This window comes from Schistocerca americana, chromosome 1 (genome assembly GCF_021461395.2).
Source record: "Schistocerca americana isolate TAMUIC-IGC-003095 chromosome 1, iqSchAmer2.1, whole genome shotgun sequence".
Lineage (NCBI taxonomy): Eukaryota > Metazoa > Arthropoda > Insecta > Orthoptera > Acrididae > Schistocerca > Schistocerca americana.
The window spans coordinates 157,710,560-157,726,762 of record NC_060119.1 but is presented as its reverse complement, the minus strand read 5'-3'; positions in this window follow the sequence as shown (position 1 = coordinate 157,726,762).

The window sequence follows — 16,203 nt, the reverse complement described above, 5'->3', positions numbered from 1 at the left end:
AGTCCCCTAGAACTTAGAGCTACTTAAACCTAACTGACGTTAAGACATCATACACATCCATTCCCGAGGCAGGATTCTAACCTGCGACGGTAGCGGTCGCGCGGTTCCAGACTGAAGCGCCTAGGACCGCTCTGCCACTCCGGCCGGCTATGGTCGTAACTGCTGCCTAAAGTATCCAGAAGCGTTCACTTCACTCATCGGCCCAGCACCAGCTGCGATAGCGACAAATTCCTTATCAAATCTGATGTGCAAGGTACTGCCTTGCAATGACCTCAGCTGGCACAACTGCAAAGAAACTTAGGTTACTGTTAGGGCCTCGTAGATAACGAAGGAGCCCGGACATCGCAAGCATAGTGTGACCGACAAAGGGGCCCGGTAGACTCCACTACCTGTTGTGCGGTGATTCATTTATCGGAGGAGCTAGGTGTGCCAGCGAGCCTGCGCTATCTGCTCTCCTGTAACGCTCTGCGGCCCGCAGCCGGCCGAGTGCCGAACCAGAACTAAGAAGAGCACTAGCAAGCACCACGTGCAATGTAACGTGCAATTAATGGTACATATTTCGTTAGATTTCTAACCTCCGTAATCAGCTTGTAAGGTTCGTTTTCTAATTAACATCCGCACTGTAGTTACAGAAACACCATAAGGATCTCTTTACACTGATCAGCCAAAACATTACGACCAGAGCCCATCGCGACATGGGATGTCACCTGGTGGCGTTGCGGGCACACGACAGAAGTGTGTAAGCGGTGTACACATGTTTCCATTGAGACAACTGACTTTGAAAAAGGGCAGATTATTATTACGCAGAGCCTGTGAAAGGGTAACTTGAAAATGGAGAAGCTGGTTGAATTTTCTCGTGCTACTGTCGCGAGCACCTCCGCGAAGAAGTGGAAGGACAGTGAAACTATAACTAGGCGCCAAATGGTTGGACGTCCACGACTATTCATAAAACTTGGGGTTCAGAGCCTTCTATGCCCTGAAAAGCAGTCTAGATGGCGAGCTGTGGCATCTCTGCCGAAAGAGCACAATGCTGGTGCACGCACAAGTGTTTCGGAGCACACCGTTCATCGCACGTTGTTGAAACAAACAGAAAGGTGAAACACATATTTTTTTTGATAAAAGTATGTCATTTTTACACTGAATATTTATACACTTAAGGTTCTAGATTCATAGCTACTCAAATGACGACCATGATTATGCTTCAGTAGCCACAGTATGTTATGGTAAAACAAGTTACAAAGTGTAATGTTGCTATAACAAGTAGTCGTAGTTCTTGAGATATGGGAACTTGAGGTACAAAAAAACATTTCGAGAAAATTGTGCTCGAAGTTTAAAACGAGGAAAAAATCAGTCACATTTTTAAATTAAGGCTTAATAGAACCCATATGCATCATCTTCTTTGCCACTCTCCTTTCCTAAAAGCTTCTTCCTTCTGGTTGACCTCGCTTCTTTGGCGATGAACTCGGCCTTCACACTGTGTCTTGGTAAGTCTCAACTTGTCGAGTAATTTCTACCCCCTTTACAGTATGACAGCACGGAATGATCTTAAGAGGGGGTGGAGCTCTTATTCTCCCCATGTTTCCGTCATTAAATGTTAATACAGGTTCACTAACACCCGTTTCAGCGTTTTTAACTCCTCACACATTTTAGGTACTCGTGTCTAAGACTCATTAGGATCCCCATTTAGACACTTTTGGAGGACTTCTGGGTGAGTTAGGTTCCTATAAGTTGGCTTCGTGGGATCCATAACAGCTTCAGGAGCAGTGTTCAAAACGCACTCATGAAACTATAGCCTTCCGGAATTTACACGATGATTCAGGTTCAGGAGGGCGAATTGAATGTATCGGTTTTCCGTCAGTTGATAGCTTATGGAAGTATGAGGCCCTGACTGCCTTTTTCATTCTTGCTAAATCATTTCGGTTATCGCTGATGGCCATTCCTGAAGCTGATCTAACGTATGATCACACAGTCAACCTCTCGACCCTCAGCGTGGTGGTCCGAACAGTTTGTTTAAATTTTCTGACGCAAGTGTCCATCCGCTTTTGCACACGTGCAACATATTGTAGTTTCTTTATCTCCACATTTTCACATGGATTTGATTCAACAATACACTTATAGGCTTCACAATCGCATACAAAGAGATGCACATCCGATATCAGATAGTATCAGAGACACGGAAGCAATACAATAAAATACAACGAAATACTTCTAAACGTCATACAAGGATAGTTGATATGCCATTTTCTGCAGGAAATGAACGAAGAACATTGCCCGACTTGTTCTGTAACAGTTTTTCACTTGCAAACTCCATATAATGAGAATTAAACCAGCAGGCTGGCTCTATCCTGATGCATTTCAGCTTGCTACGTATCTCCAATAAATCATTACTGTTTTGAAAGCCTTCAAGTCAATAACGAAAAAAATGAAATTCTAAAGTTGCTTCATCAGTGTTGAGCTCACACTTAATACTAACATAGTTTCTTCCTTACTGTTTAACACCTATTGAATTGTAGTTTATTTGTGTGAGAAGATTTGATATCTATTATTGTACTTTATAATGCAAAAGAAAAGTTTGAAAACACTTGCTGTTTTAATTTGGTCACTACACAAAAACTTACATTATCGTGTTTGCGAATATTACTGTAATAGCTTTATTTTATTTCTTATGTTTACGATCTCTAGTGCACTAGTATCTGGTGTAACATAGTAAAAGTCACATATTTGCTCTCGTAACTTCTACAAACACTTTTCAATGAAGACAATGCTAATCCTGGTAGTAGGGACAATGGTACAGGTAATCAACTTTCTCGGATTTATAAGAAGTTTTTACCCACACAGAAGATTAAGTAGCTGAAAAATACTGTAACATTAGTCCATTGCGATTTATTATTTATAGATTAAAACAAACATACAGATATTTCTGTTAGTGGCTGACAACAGTGTACTGAAAACATTACATCAATATTTAAGTCATTTGTAGGCTAATAATTGTAGCTGTTACAAGTCGTATGTTTTTAGGTTGGATACCACCTCCAAGTACATGTGGTAACAGCAAGCCTTTAATGCTTCTTTTCCACTGGGAAATACGTCACCTGTTCAAGAGTGCATGCGTAGACGCAAAATGGGTAGTCTATATTAATAGGCGCAGTCCATTCAGTGGAACCGCTACGACAGAAACCTCACATCGTAGTTTGTGACGGGGTTGTGGGAAGACTACTCAACGCACAGAAAAAACAACCAAAAAAGTGATGTGTGTACATATTAGGTACCACGTATAAAAATATGTCCACTTATATCCGTTATACCCCGTAGATTATACGGATAACTTGACATTATGCTTTTTTTTTTTTTTTTTTTTTGTTAGTACTTTCAGTCGCGACCCTTTCAACGCCTTGTTATTAATGTTGTGAAAGATGTCACACACAGCGAAAAAGTATTGAGATATAGCCAAAACTGTGCTTCAAGCATGATGCTGACCTACATCAAAGCGTAGTAATTCACTGGAAAAATCCTCAGGAAATGTAGTCCATCATTAAAGGAGATAGCTTAAAGAACAACCATTTCACCAATGCTTGAATATTCCTCGTCTGTTTGGGGTCTGTACGAGGTTGGATTGACAGAGAAAATATAGAAGATTCAAAGAAGAGCAGCACGTTTCGTTACAGGTTCATTTAGTAAGCACGAAAGCGTCGCAGAGATGATCAACCAACACAGACATTACAAGAGTGATGTTCTGCATCACTGTTAAAGTTTCTTGAAACTGTACGTTCCGAGAGATTCGAGCCCACGCAGAGCCCACCGGCAATCGCTTTCCCTGAAAACTATGGCGAAGGGGGCATGTGACAGTGATACAAAAAATATCTTCCGAAATACGCCGCATAGTGGCTTAGGAAGTACAGATGCAGATGTAGAACTTGGAGAGGGCCCTGTGAGGCTGCAAGCCTGTCTTCCAATAGCACGTTGCTTGAGAACCAAAGAGCAAAAATTTATTGCGAGACGGCTCTCCTTATATGGCGGTCGGTATCCATGAATAACTAGAACGCAGATGATCTACGCTAATGACTGTATCATTCCAAAAATGGAACGCTCGTAAGGGAAGCGAGAAATGAAGCAGTATCCCATTTAAAACCGCGATTCGTACATATGCGTCATTGTCGGCGCTCGCGGCCAGACAGAATCTGTGAATAGCATCGTGGGGAAAATGAGGCGTAGAGGATGCCTGGGAGGCCTTCGTGTTCGTTATCTTCTTCCAAGCCTCGGATGCGGGTATTCAGGCGTTGGCTGCTGTCTTGCTGCAGTAATAAAGATCTCTGGCGTTGCCCAGAGATAATAGTTGTACAGACCAGCACCTGTTGTTTGCTGGAGTGCTTCTTCGCCGTAAACCGCGCCTCACGACCTTCGTTCTACCTAAGTACTACATTTATGCTAACACAAGGATGCTGCTTTGAACATTAAATACACATAAACTGCTGCTACTTTACTAGAGGTGTGGAAGGAAGTTACCGTTAGTAATTTACTTGCCCTCCGCATCAAACTGAGCGAAAAGATATTACGGCGACTTTAAAGACGGGGATTACGTAATGGGTACCTTATCCGACAGTATGCGCAGAGTTAAAGGGATGTAAAAGGAATGAAAGGAACAATCTTTGCAGCCGTTCTTATATGAATACGTAGTTCTGTAGGCACCACATTTACTGCAGGGTTATTGTCATAATGCACTGTTTAATCTACAAACCAGCAACGCGAAGTAATGGTAACCTGTTAGAATGAAGAAATTATGAGTCCATAATTATTAAAGTTTCTCAAGATTACAAACTGGCGTTGGCCTCCGACAGTGGCATTCGCACTACGACGAAGAGGGAAAATTTTCCAAAACGTTCTGCCAGACAACAAGTTTTGGCGTACGATGCCAATTAAATTCTACAACTGCACAATAATTTAGAAACATAAAGGAAATTTATTAATAAATAACAGTTCATTTATCCGTGCTATAAGAATAATAAAAATATATTTACATGCGACGTGTCTTTTCTTTTCGACGTGTTCGAAATTTCTCCGTTCTGAACATATTCTATAGGGTGGCACGGAGAGCAAAGTTCCAGGATACGAAGAAACACAGTAGAGGAAAGGAAATACAGCTCTAAGCTGACAATAGCAGATGTTGAAAGAGACCACCATTCATCTCTTTGCACTTTCAGGCCCTGGCGAATAAGTTTCTGAAGGTAGATCGAAGATGGACTCCTGGAATGGCTTCATTCTCATCCGAAATGTTCTGCTGCAGTTCTTGAAGACTACGAGGTTTGCTGGAATGCACCTTAGACTTGAGGGCTCCCCACACGAAACAATCGCACACTGACAGGTCAGGTGACCTGAGTGAGCAGCTAGGGCAGCGATCAGACTGACCTCTGCTAAGAAATTTGTCGCGCTCCAAAGTTCGACCGGTTGCGTGGAGAGTTCCTCTATCCTATTGGAAGTAACTGTAGGTCTTTTCATCCTCCATTAATGCTGCCACAAATCGTCTTAAAACGTTAGCAGTGTAAAGCGCCGAAGTCAGCGACCGATGAAAGAAGATGGGACCAACAATGCGGCGTGCAGCCACTGCACATCAAACCCTAAACGTCTCATCATGCAATGGTGTTATGTGGAAGTTATGCGGATTCTCCACTACCCAGAACCTACGATTCTGAGAGTTGACATAACCATTCAAGTGAACCCAGGCCTTGTCAGACAAAAAGAACAGATCCATGTCCGAATCATTCATTGTTGTCTCAGTGAACAGCCAATCACAAAACTCGAGACGCTGAGTAGCGTCTGCTGGTTTTGACACATGAATAACAGACACTCTGTAGGGATGCATGTGTTGGTTCAGGTGGACTATTCGTCGGCATGATCTACGTGATATACCAGTCTCTTGCGACAGGCGTTGGGTAGATTTGGTAGGACTCTGAAGCATTTTCTGGTGAACTGCAGCCACGTTTTCTGGTGCGCAGGGTCGTTTCGAAATGTTTTTTGACTTGTTCGAAACATATCCTGTCTGACACCATTTTCTGACTAAGCGCTGCATGGCACTCTTTGCTGGCACTTTGACACCATTCGACTTCTCAGCATGCAACTGACCGCACGGTATTCACGATTTTGTTGTCACATAATTTTCTACAACGAACACCCGCTTCTCTACTGTGAGTAATATAGTCCCCTTTGTACTGTTCCACTCACACTGACGAAGGCCACACTACGCTCGGAACCGGTGCGGATTACATGGTGGGCGTACACATGGTGGGCGTGTCGCGGGGTGAGGTTGTATGCAGACATTTACGTCTAATAGTATCCAGTCGTCCGAGCCACTTTTATTTGCTCCACCCTATATGTCCACCCGCGGGATCAAACACAGAAGCCGGCCGCGGTGGTCTAGCGGTTCTAGGCGCTCAGTCCGGAGCCGCGCGACTGCTACGGTCGCTGGTTCGAATCCTGCCTCGGGCATGGATGTGTGTGATGTCTTTGGCTAGTTAGGTTTAAGTAGTTCTAAGTTCTAGGGGACTGATGACCACAGATGTTAAGTCCCATAGTGCTCAGAGCCATTTGAACCATTTTCAAACACAGAAATAGCGTCCGTTCTTTTGGACATGTCCAAAGGACATACATGCACCGTGAATGCTGATATGACTATCCAGTACAGAACACTCTTGCCCTACCTCGTGCGGGACTACGCGTGTTGCGATAAGCAAAAAGAGGAGAAAGGGCTAGTGGGCGCTACTTCGGTACTGTGCCGCAAATGGGAATTTAGACTCTGGAGTGGAGGTGTCCTTGAGTAGTCCTTGCAGTTGTGCCTAACCACTGTACCAACGTGACGTAGATGGTTAATGCATCTGCCATGTAAGCAGGGAAACCGGACTGGAATCCCGGCTGTGTAAAAATTTTCATTTGTCGTCAGTTCACGCTTTCATCGTAGTTTCTTCTTCCTCAATAAGTAGTGTTTCATATGTGAAGACAGTAACAGTTCTCGAAAGAACAGAATACTGTTGATGACCGTGCAGCTTTTCCACCTCGAGGAATATCAACAACACCTGTCGGCAGCTGAGGGTTTCAGTTAGTCATCATTTAATAGTGTTTCAGGTTGTAACTGGGACTGAAATGGGTAAAATTTACAACCACACAGTGCTATTGAGGAATTTGTGAGAAATGTCTGTTGTCTATAGCCATACAATCCGATACAAAAAAAATAAAACAAGGAAATATATGTAAAAGTACGGTTCCGGTGAAATTAAGTCGCTGATATGATTAATAATATGGGACAATGGATGAAAACAGCGGTAAGGTCTGGTGTCCATCAGGATCTAGTCGACGAAATCTTTATTATGCAACTATGGTGGAAAACAATATAAGTACTATTGTTAAACTTTTTTCAGAAATTAACCCAGCACCATATGTGTGAACTAAGTAAATGACATCTCATTTCCGGAAGTGACCAATTTATTACTAGATCCCAAAAACAGTTATTCCCTTGAAATTAAAATACATGTGACCCCATTTTCGTGCCACGTAAGTGAATATTTTGATTCAAGCATGGGGACAGAATTCAAAAAAATGAAATAATTTTTCCTAATTTTTTGGTATGATGAATAAAATGCAGTAATCTACATCGAAAAATAAAACAGTACGAAATGTGCAGCTTACCGTTTACAAGCCTTCGAAAACCGTTAGATAATGACTCATTAAGGCTTTAAGCGATTCCGTTCAGTTCTTCGTAAAAGTAGGCACCGCGTAATTGTATCTGTAAAACATATTTCTGTTTTGTTGCTAGGTTGCAGACGGTAGCAGAGAAAACCATGTGGGGCTAACATTTCATTAGCTACAAGGTAACTTTCAATAACTGATAGACAGTTCTGTAGACAAACACGAAATTATGACATTTGGTAAGTTATTAGTGTACACTTTACATTTCCTACTGTGCCACACTGACCCGTTACCGTGGAATAGGTTTCACAAGAGTTTCTACTACCCAGAATTATTGTATGTAACGTTAGTTAATGAAACTGTGAGTTGTTAATACAGTACTGAACACGACTGCAAACTATTACTACCAGATTCCTTCCAAAAATGCTGTAAAATGAAGTACTGTCATAATTTTGTATGGCAGTACGTGTTCGACAATTTTTAGCTAGTGCCACACCTACATTCAGCTAATCTAAGTGATAAAAATAAAGTTGTGTGGCACTACTTCCCGACAGAATCCAAAACGCAGGATCGGTCTCCTAGTCGGAAAGGGCTTTCTTCCGTGATGAGAGGTTTGTCTTACGCGTGCTTGTGGGATCTAGGTGAGGCTGAGAAACCTGGACACTGTCTCAGCAGTGTGAAGAGCTAATAAGATATTTTGAACCGAAGGTGTTTTTCAAAAACTAAAGGTCGCATGGTGAAGGTGGAGTATTTAGTTTTTATTTATTTATTTAACCTGATCTGATCCGAGCCATTAGGTCTTCTCTTACATTGGATCAGGGTTTCACACATACAGTACCTTGTTTAGATCATACTTACCTAAGAAATAACATGACTAAGAGTATTATAATGATTTGAGTGTCTGAAGTGGCAATGTGTGTAACTAATACTGACTATAAGGTAATAAAGTTAATCCTGGCAGTACTTGAAGTACGTCAGCTGCTGCCACTATTAAAATTAATAATAATAATGACAATAATAACATTAATAGTAGTGGCAGATATAAGAAGAATTTATAGGTGTGCAAAATAGATGTGTTTTGATATTGCGAGTTCTGGAGAAAGGAAACGTACGGAGATCGCACAAGCTAAGAACACTGGGTAATGAGCAATATCTGACTGCAAAGAAGGATGTCAAGTAACGAATGCGTACAGGTCAACTTATTGTTGCTTTAGTTGATATGTCATTAACTGTCTTCAGAAGCTGAAGTTGTTATTCATTTCTAATACAACACGGATGGTCATCTTAGAGTTTGGTTCCAGCTACTGAGAAAGACTTCGAGTAAGTGTCTGAACGATGGAGTGGGATAAGGTTTTGCTCTGCTAGGAACGAAAGTTTCTGCTATGTTGTAGAGACAAGAGCGTTAACGATGAGGAGAGATGGGGGACAGTGTTCCTTGATATGATAGCAGAGACGCAGAGAGTGTGTTCTGCGTTTCTTTGAATCCTACAGAACAGCTGTGCATATGGCTGTGAAATGTGATTAAAGAGTTGAACATCAGTGATGTAACGAACACGGGTATTCATAATTAGTTGCAGATGCAGTGATTTCCTGAGAAATACCTTGCAGGATAACATCGCCGTAAGCAATAATTGGAAATAAAGATGGTTCGAATGGCTCTATGGGACTTAACTGCTGTAGTCATCAGTCCCCTAGAAGTTAGAACTACTTAAGCCTAACTAACCTAAGGACATCACACACATCCATGGCCGAGGCAGGATTCGAACCTGCGAGCGTAGCGGTCGCGTGGCTCCAGACTGTAGCGCCTAGAACCGCTCGGCCACTCCGACCGGCTCAACGCCTTTGACACACTGTCCAGCGAGTGCAGCAAGGTGGAGGTTCTCTGCTATTTTTGGTGCCATTATATGGGGCCGACGTACGGTGGTCATGCAAAGCGCCGTAACGGCTGTACGATACGTGCTGCTCCATTCCAGCTTTCCTACGACGACAGTTGCTGCACCCCTCTGTAACCCAGCTCTTCTTACTGTTGTGTATGAAGCTGTACACAACACGGTTATTGCAGTTTATGAATTATTAATTGATCCTCAATACTGCGAGTGCTTATTCCAATTTCATCCAACAGAGAATCTGAGTCGGTGATGTTTCGATGCACAGTCAGGTTCATAATGTCGTTGATGCAGAAAACCAGTGATGGGAAATGAGGGACGCATGCCACAGGTGCTCCCGCTCTGTGCGGGCTGAATACGACGGGCAGAACGCAGCCGCGGCGAGGACGTGCGCCGACTGTACGTCTGCGTCTGCATTTAAATGGCGGCATAACTCGCTGGGCGGCTTGCGGGCTCCCGGAGCTCTGCGCCTGCAGTAGAAATGAGTCGCTCTGCCTGGCGGCCTTCGCAGATGAAATGTGGCGGCTCTTAATGGAGGAGCAGCGGCCGACTAGATCTGTCCAGCACTCGGCGGGCTACCGTAGCGATGCTGGATCTGCTGCGGTCGCGACACGCCGTAAAAGTTCGCCGCCACAGGGCCGAGGGGCAAGGCCAGTGGTAGGTGCCTCGTGCGCATGCGCAGCGCGACTAGCCGTGTTCTAGCGGCGGTGCTGTGTTTGAACACGACACGAACGGCTCTACCAGTTCACGCTACAGCTCAAGGTTTCACAATCTACTAAGCGGTCTACTGCGAACAGCGGACAGTTTAGAAGACACCTCGGTGGCCACGGTAAAGTTCGGCGATAAAATTCTTTTATTTCATGTCTATGGTCACCAACTTGAGGTCCTCAGACCACCGCTTTCGGCCAGCAATGCCGCTCTCCACATATGTTTTGCAAAAAAAACATGTCCTAATACACCGTTTTTATAAAACAGATCTGAAGATGGTCATTTCTGGCCGAAACAAGTGGTCTGAGGACCACAAGTTGGTGACCATAGACGTGAAATAAAAGAAATTTATTCTACATTTTCGGGTCACTGTTCCATTCGCGACCATGTCGCAGCTTGTGAAACTTACGCGACCTTGAGCATAACAAAAATGGTTCAAATGGCTTTGAGCACTATGGGACTTAATATGTGTGGTCATCAGTCCCCTAGAACTTAAAACTTCTTAAACTATCTTACGAACATCACACACATCTTTGCAGGATTCGAAACTGCGACCGTAGCAGTCCCCGGTTCCAGACTGAAGCGCCTAGAACCGCTCGGCCACTCTGGCCGGCTGAGCATAACACATCGTTCTTTGAGTTATGACACAGAGGTAATATCTCACGGACGTGCGTAACTACAAGACAGCAATTTAATTTATGAACAAACGGCAACAGAACCGCTGTTTACCGAATACATTTACGTGAGTTATAAGAAATTTACCACATCTGTTTGATGAAAAGTAAAAGCAATTTATTACGATATCAAGGGCGCGAACTGCAGCATATCGTTGTTCAGTGCTCCACATTTTTTTAAAAATAGAAATGCATTTATTTTCCAGCCTCACGACCACCAGCAATGTAAAAATTACTGTTATTCTTAAAAAACCGAACGTAAAGTCATTCATGTGTCCCTTCTGAAAATATACGTGCTGTGACTGAAAATCGATAGTATAAAACATCTAAACATGTCCATGTATCTGTGAACAGTAATAAGCTGGGCGGGATGGCCAAGCGGTTCTAGGCGCTACATTCTGGAACTGCGCGACCGCTACTGTCGCAGGTTCGAGTCCTGCCTCGGGCATGGATGTGTGTGATGTCCTTAGGTTAGTTAGGTTCCAGTAGTTCTAAGTTCTAGGGGACTGATGACCTCAGAAGTTTAGTCCCATAGTGCTCAGAGCCATTTGAACCATTTTTTTGTTCAGTAATACTGGTTCTTTTTTCTAACTGATTCGAGCAATTAAAAGCAGCGCAACTTTTCACAATTTTTGTTCGCGCTCACTGGAATGTGTACTCAGTGCAACTAGGCTGTGAATAACAAACACTTTGTGTATGCCCTAGTAAGTATGTAATGTTTGATCTGTGTTCATACAAACTCAGTGCAGTTCACCCTATCACCCCAATGGTGTCCAGCCGAACGTTCACAACGTCCCGCGTCTGCACGGCCCCCGGCGTGTCTAATTATTTTCACAAGGCTGGAGAATATCTCCTGCATTTCTCGAGCTTCCGATCGCTTTGCACTCTAGCGTCATCTTTTGGTGCTATCTCTACTACGCCTCTTCGCGTTGTTAATGTACGATGGATTTTAATAATAGAAAACAGTGTGCACCACCGACCTCATCGTCTTGCAGGATGCAGGTCGTAAACAAAAACAGCAACTAAGACTGATTCATTCAAATTCTCGAGCTGCTGTTGGCTCCACGATCTAGTGACGGATTTTGCTAGCAGGGAGTATCGTACCTGGACGACAGAGTCCCTAGGAACATATGATGTTCCCTGGTCGGCGTTCAAACTAGGACCAATTTTAGAATAACATGAAGGAACGCGCAGTAGAAACCACTGTTTTGCTACTGCGAGAAAATGAGGATGTATTTTGTGCAGCGTTTGCAAATACTACGAATTCTGTAAGGAGTACAAGTGTAGCTCTTTCTGTTGACTGAGGAAAGCGTACTGAACAACGTTACATCAGTATCACCTACATCTGCAGATTCATAATTACAGATGCTACATGTAGCGTGGTTTTAGGTTGGTTAGTACGTCCAAGCATGAGTGGCGCAAGCAAGCCATTAATGTTTATTTCCCGTGGCCATCTGGTCAGGTATTTAAGTATAGTTGCACGGGTATAAAACGGAAAGTCTAGACTTCCAGGTGTAAGTCCACTTCGTGGCGCAGTTACAGGTGTCCAGGGTACATCAGGTGGCGAACTATGTGAAAAACTATTAGACGCAGAGCACAAACAACAACACAATGAAGTGGGTACGTATTTAGGTACAAACTACTGTAATATCTGTACGTATGCCCCTAATACCCAATATCTAAGTGTAGTATTAAAGCTGTTTGTGTGGGACTGTTAATTATTCAGTTATGGCGTTCTACGACGTGTAAAATTCTGAATATTGTTTTTTAAGCTGGGTACATAGCCTGTGAGTAGTTAAGCCATACTTCGTGAGTCGTGCGCCATGTTTTGCCATGAAGAAGGAGAATTTTTTTTACCATGAAACACAAAATTTTACAAATGAACTTATTCTCTTTAATGTCTTAACAATTTTCCTTGTTTTGAAAATGGAAATTGGTGATGGTTGCAACTAGCTTCTGTTTCATAACGCTTTTAATTTGTAATTGGTTTTCGGTGATACTCCTTCTTAATTTGATTTCACATAGTAATTATTGGTGTGCATTAGAGTAATAATGTAAGGCATAGACAAGGTTTTTCTCCAATGCAAAAATGTGAATAGAATGTGATGTCGTAGGAACACGGCCGTTTTGTACCTTGGAAGAGTTTGTCACATTTGGAGAAACCTTAGTTTTCGGGAGTTGTTGATGTTGTTGTGGTCTTCAGTCCTGAGACTGGTTTGATGCAGCTCTCCATACTACTCTATCCTGTGCAAGCTTCTTCATCTCCCAGTACCTACTGCAACCTACATCCTTCTGAATCTGCTTAGTGTATTCATCTCTTGGTCTCCCCCTATGATTTTTACCCTCCACGCTGCCCTCCAATACTAAATTGGTGATCCCTTGTTGCCTCAGAACATGTCCTACCAACCGATCCCTTCTTCTGGTCACGTTGTGCCACAAACTTCTCTTCTCCCCAATCCTATTCAATACTTCATCATTAGTTATGTGATCTACCCATCTAATCTTCAGCATTCTTCTGTAGCACCACATTTCAAAAGCTTCTATTCTCTTCTTGTCCAAACTATTTACCGTCCATGTTTCACTTCCATACATGGCTACACTCCATACAAATACTTTCAGAAATAACTTCCTGACACTTAAATCTATACTCGATGTTAACAAATTTCTCTTCTTCAGAAACGCTTTCCTTGCCATTGCCAGTCTACATTTTATATCCTCTCTACTTCGTCCATCATCAGTTATTTTGCTCCCCAAGTAGCAAAACTCCTTTACTACTTTAAGTGTCTCATTTCCTAATCTAATACCCTCAGCATCACCCGACTTAACTCGACTACATTCCATTATCCTCGTTTTGCTTTTGTTGATGTTCATCTTATATCCTCCCTTCAAGACACCATCCATTCCGTTCAACTGCTCTTCCAAGTACTTTGCTGTCTCTGACAGAATTACAATGTCATCGGCGAACCTCAAAGTTATTATTTCTTCTCCATGGATTTTAATACCTACTCCAAATTTTTCTTTTGTTTCCTTTACTGCTTGCTCAATATAGAGATTGAATAACATCGGGGAGAGGCTACAACCCTGTCTTACTCCCTTCCCAACCACTGCTTCCCTTTCATGTCCCTCAACTCTTATAACTGCCATCTGGTTTCTGTACAAGTTGTAAATAGCCTTTCACTCCCTGTATTTTACCCCTGCCACCTTTAGAATTTGAAAGAGAGTATTCCAGTCAACATTGTCAAAAGCTTTCTCTAAGTCTATAAATGCTAGAAACGTAGGTTTGCCTTTCCTTAATCTTTCTTCTAAGATAAGTCGTAAGGTCAGTATTGCCTCACGTGTTCCAGTATTTCTACGGAATCCAAACTGATCTTCCCCGAGGTCGGCTTCTACTAGTTTTTCCATTCGTCTGTAAAGAATTCGTGTTAGTACTTTGCAGCTGTGGCTTATTAAACTGATGGTTCGGTAATTTTCGCATCTGTCAACACCTGCTTTCTTTGGGATTGGAATTATAATATTCTTCTTGAAGTCTGAGGGTATTTCGCCTGTTTCGTACATCTTGCTCACCAGATGGTAGAGTTTTGTCAGGACTGGCTCTCCCAAGGCCGTCAGTAGTTCCAATGGAATTTTGTCTACTCCGGGGGCCTTGTTTCGACTCAGGTCCTTCAGTGCTCTGTCAAACTCTTCACGCAGTATCGTATCTCCCATTTCATCTTCATCTACATCCTCTTCCATTTCCATAATATTGTCCTCAAGTACATCGCCCTTGTATAGACCCTCTATATACTCCTTCCACCTTTCTGCTTTCCCTTCTTTGCTTAGAACTGGGTTTCCATCTGAGCTCTTGATGTTCATACATGTGGTTCTCTTATCTCCAAAGGTCTCTTTAATTTTCCTGTAGGCAGTATCTATCTTACCCCTAGTGAGATAAGCCTCTACATCCTTACATTTGTCCTCTAGCCATCCCTGCTTAGCCATTTTGCACTTCCTGTCGATCTCATTTTTGAGACGTTTGTATTCCTTTTTGCCTGCTTCATTTACTGCATTTTTATATTTTCTCCTTTCATCAATTAAATTCAATATTTCTTCTGTTACCCAAGGATTTCTACTAACCCTCTTCTTTTTACCTACTTGATCGTCTGCTGCCTTCACTACTTCATCCCTCAGAGCTACCCATTCTTCTTCTATTGTATTTCTTTCCCCCATTCCTTTCAATTGTTCCCTTATGCTCTCCCTGAAACTCTGAACAACCTCTGGTTCTTTCAGTTTATCCAGGTCCCATCTCCTTAAATTCCCACCTTTTTGCAGTTTCTTCAGTTTTAATCTACGGGTCATAACCAACAGATTGTGGTCAGAGTCCACATCTGCCCCTGGAAATGTCTTACAATTTAAAACCTGGTTCCTAAATCTCTGTCTTACCATTATATATTATATTATATATTATATATATATTTCGGGAGTAACTTTCGTAATTTTTGAACAAGACTGAAGCACACATAAAGTGAATGCTATCTTTTCAAATTGTAATAAGGAAACATATTAAATTTCAGTTACAGTGCTAGTCAGTAGCAGAAGTCTGATAAAAATTCCAAAGTACAACGCACTCCCCTCCTTCGTTCAGTGCAGGCCCTACTTCAATAATTTATTTCTGCGATCGCAACTGCAGTCGGTTTAGTATGACTGATTTCGTTTGTTAGACATTTAAAAGTCAGTTAATTCTTCCTAGCCAGTTAATCGTTCCCTTGTTTCATCTTAATGTTATCAACTTGTTTCCAAACTAATTAAGAACTGGTATTTTTATAAGTTATTCTAACACGTGAATAGAAATCTAAAAGCTCATTTGGAATCTCCTGATAAATTACTACAGTCTGATATTTCTGAAGTGGAAGAATCAGCCAGTGCTTATACAATTTTCCTAATTCCAGAGGAGGCTGGAGACAGGTCAGGAAAGAACTTTTGTACACAGAAGTTGGGTTCCAACACTTTGATAGTATTCGATTCACCTTTATTAATATCTCTTTGTGTCTGACACTTACAACATTAGATGGTTTCAAGGAAGATCTAAAAACTTACCTTGGACTTGAAACTTACATAAATTTTGCCACCCTGCTGCAGAACCGACATTTCTTTGCCGAATTTCAGGGCCAGTGGAGTAGACGATGAGTACAGAAGAACGGTCTTCCAACGAGAAAGTATTCTAGCACCAGTCTTGCTTAACAGGTATACGAGTGGATAACCAGCTCTACCTCATATAAAGAGCCCGG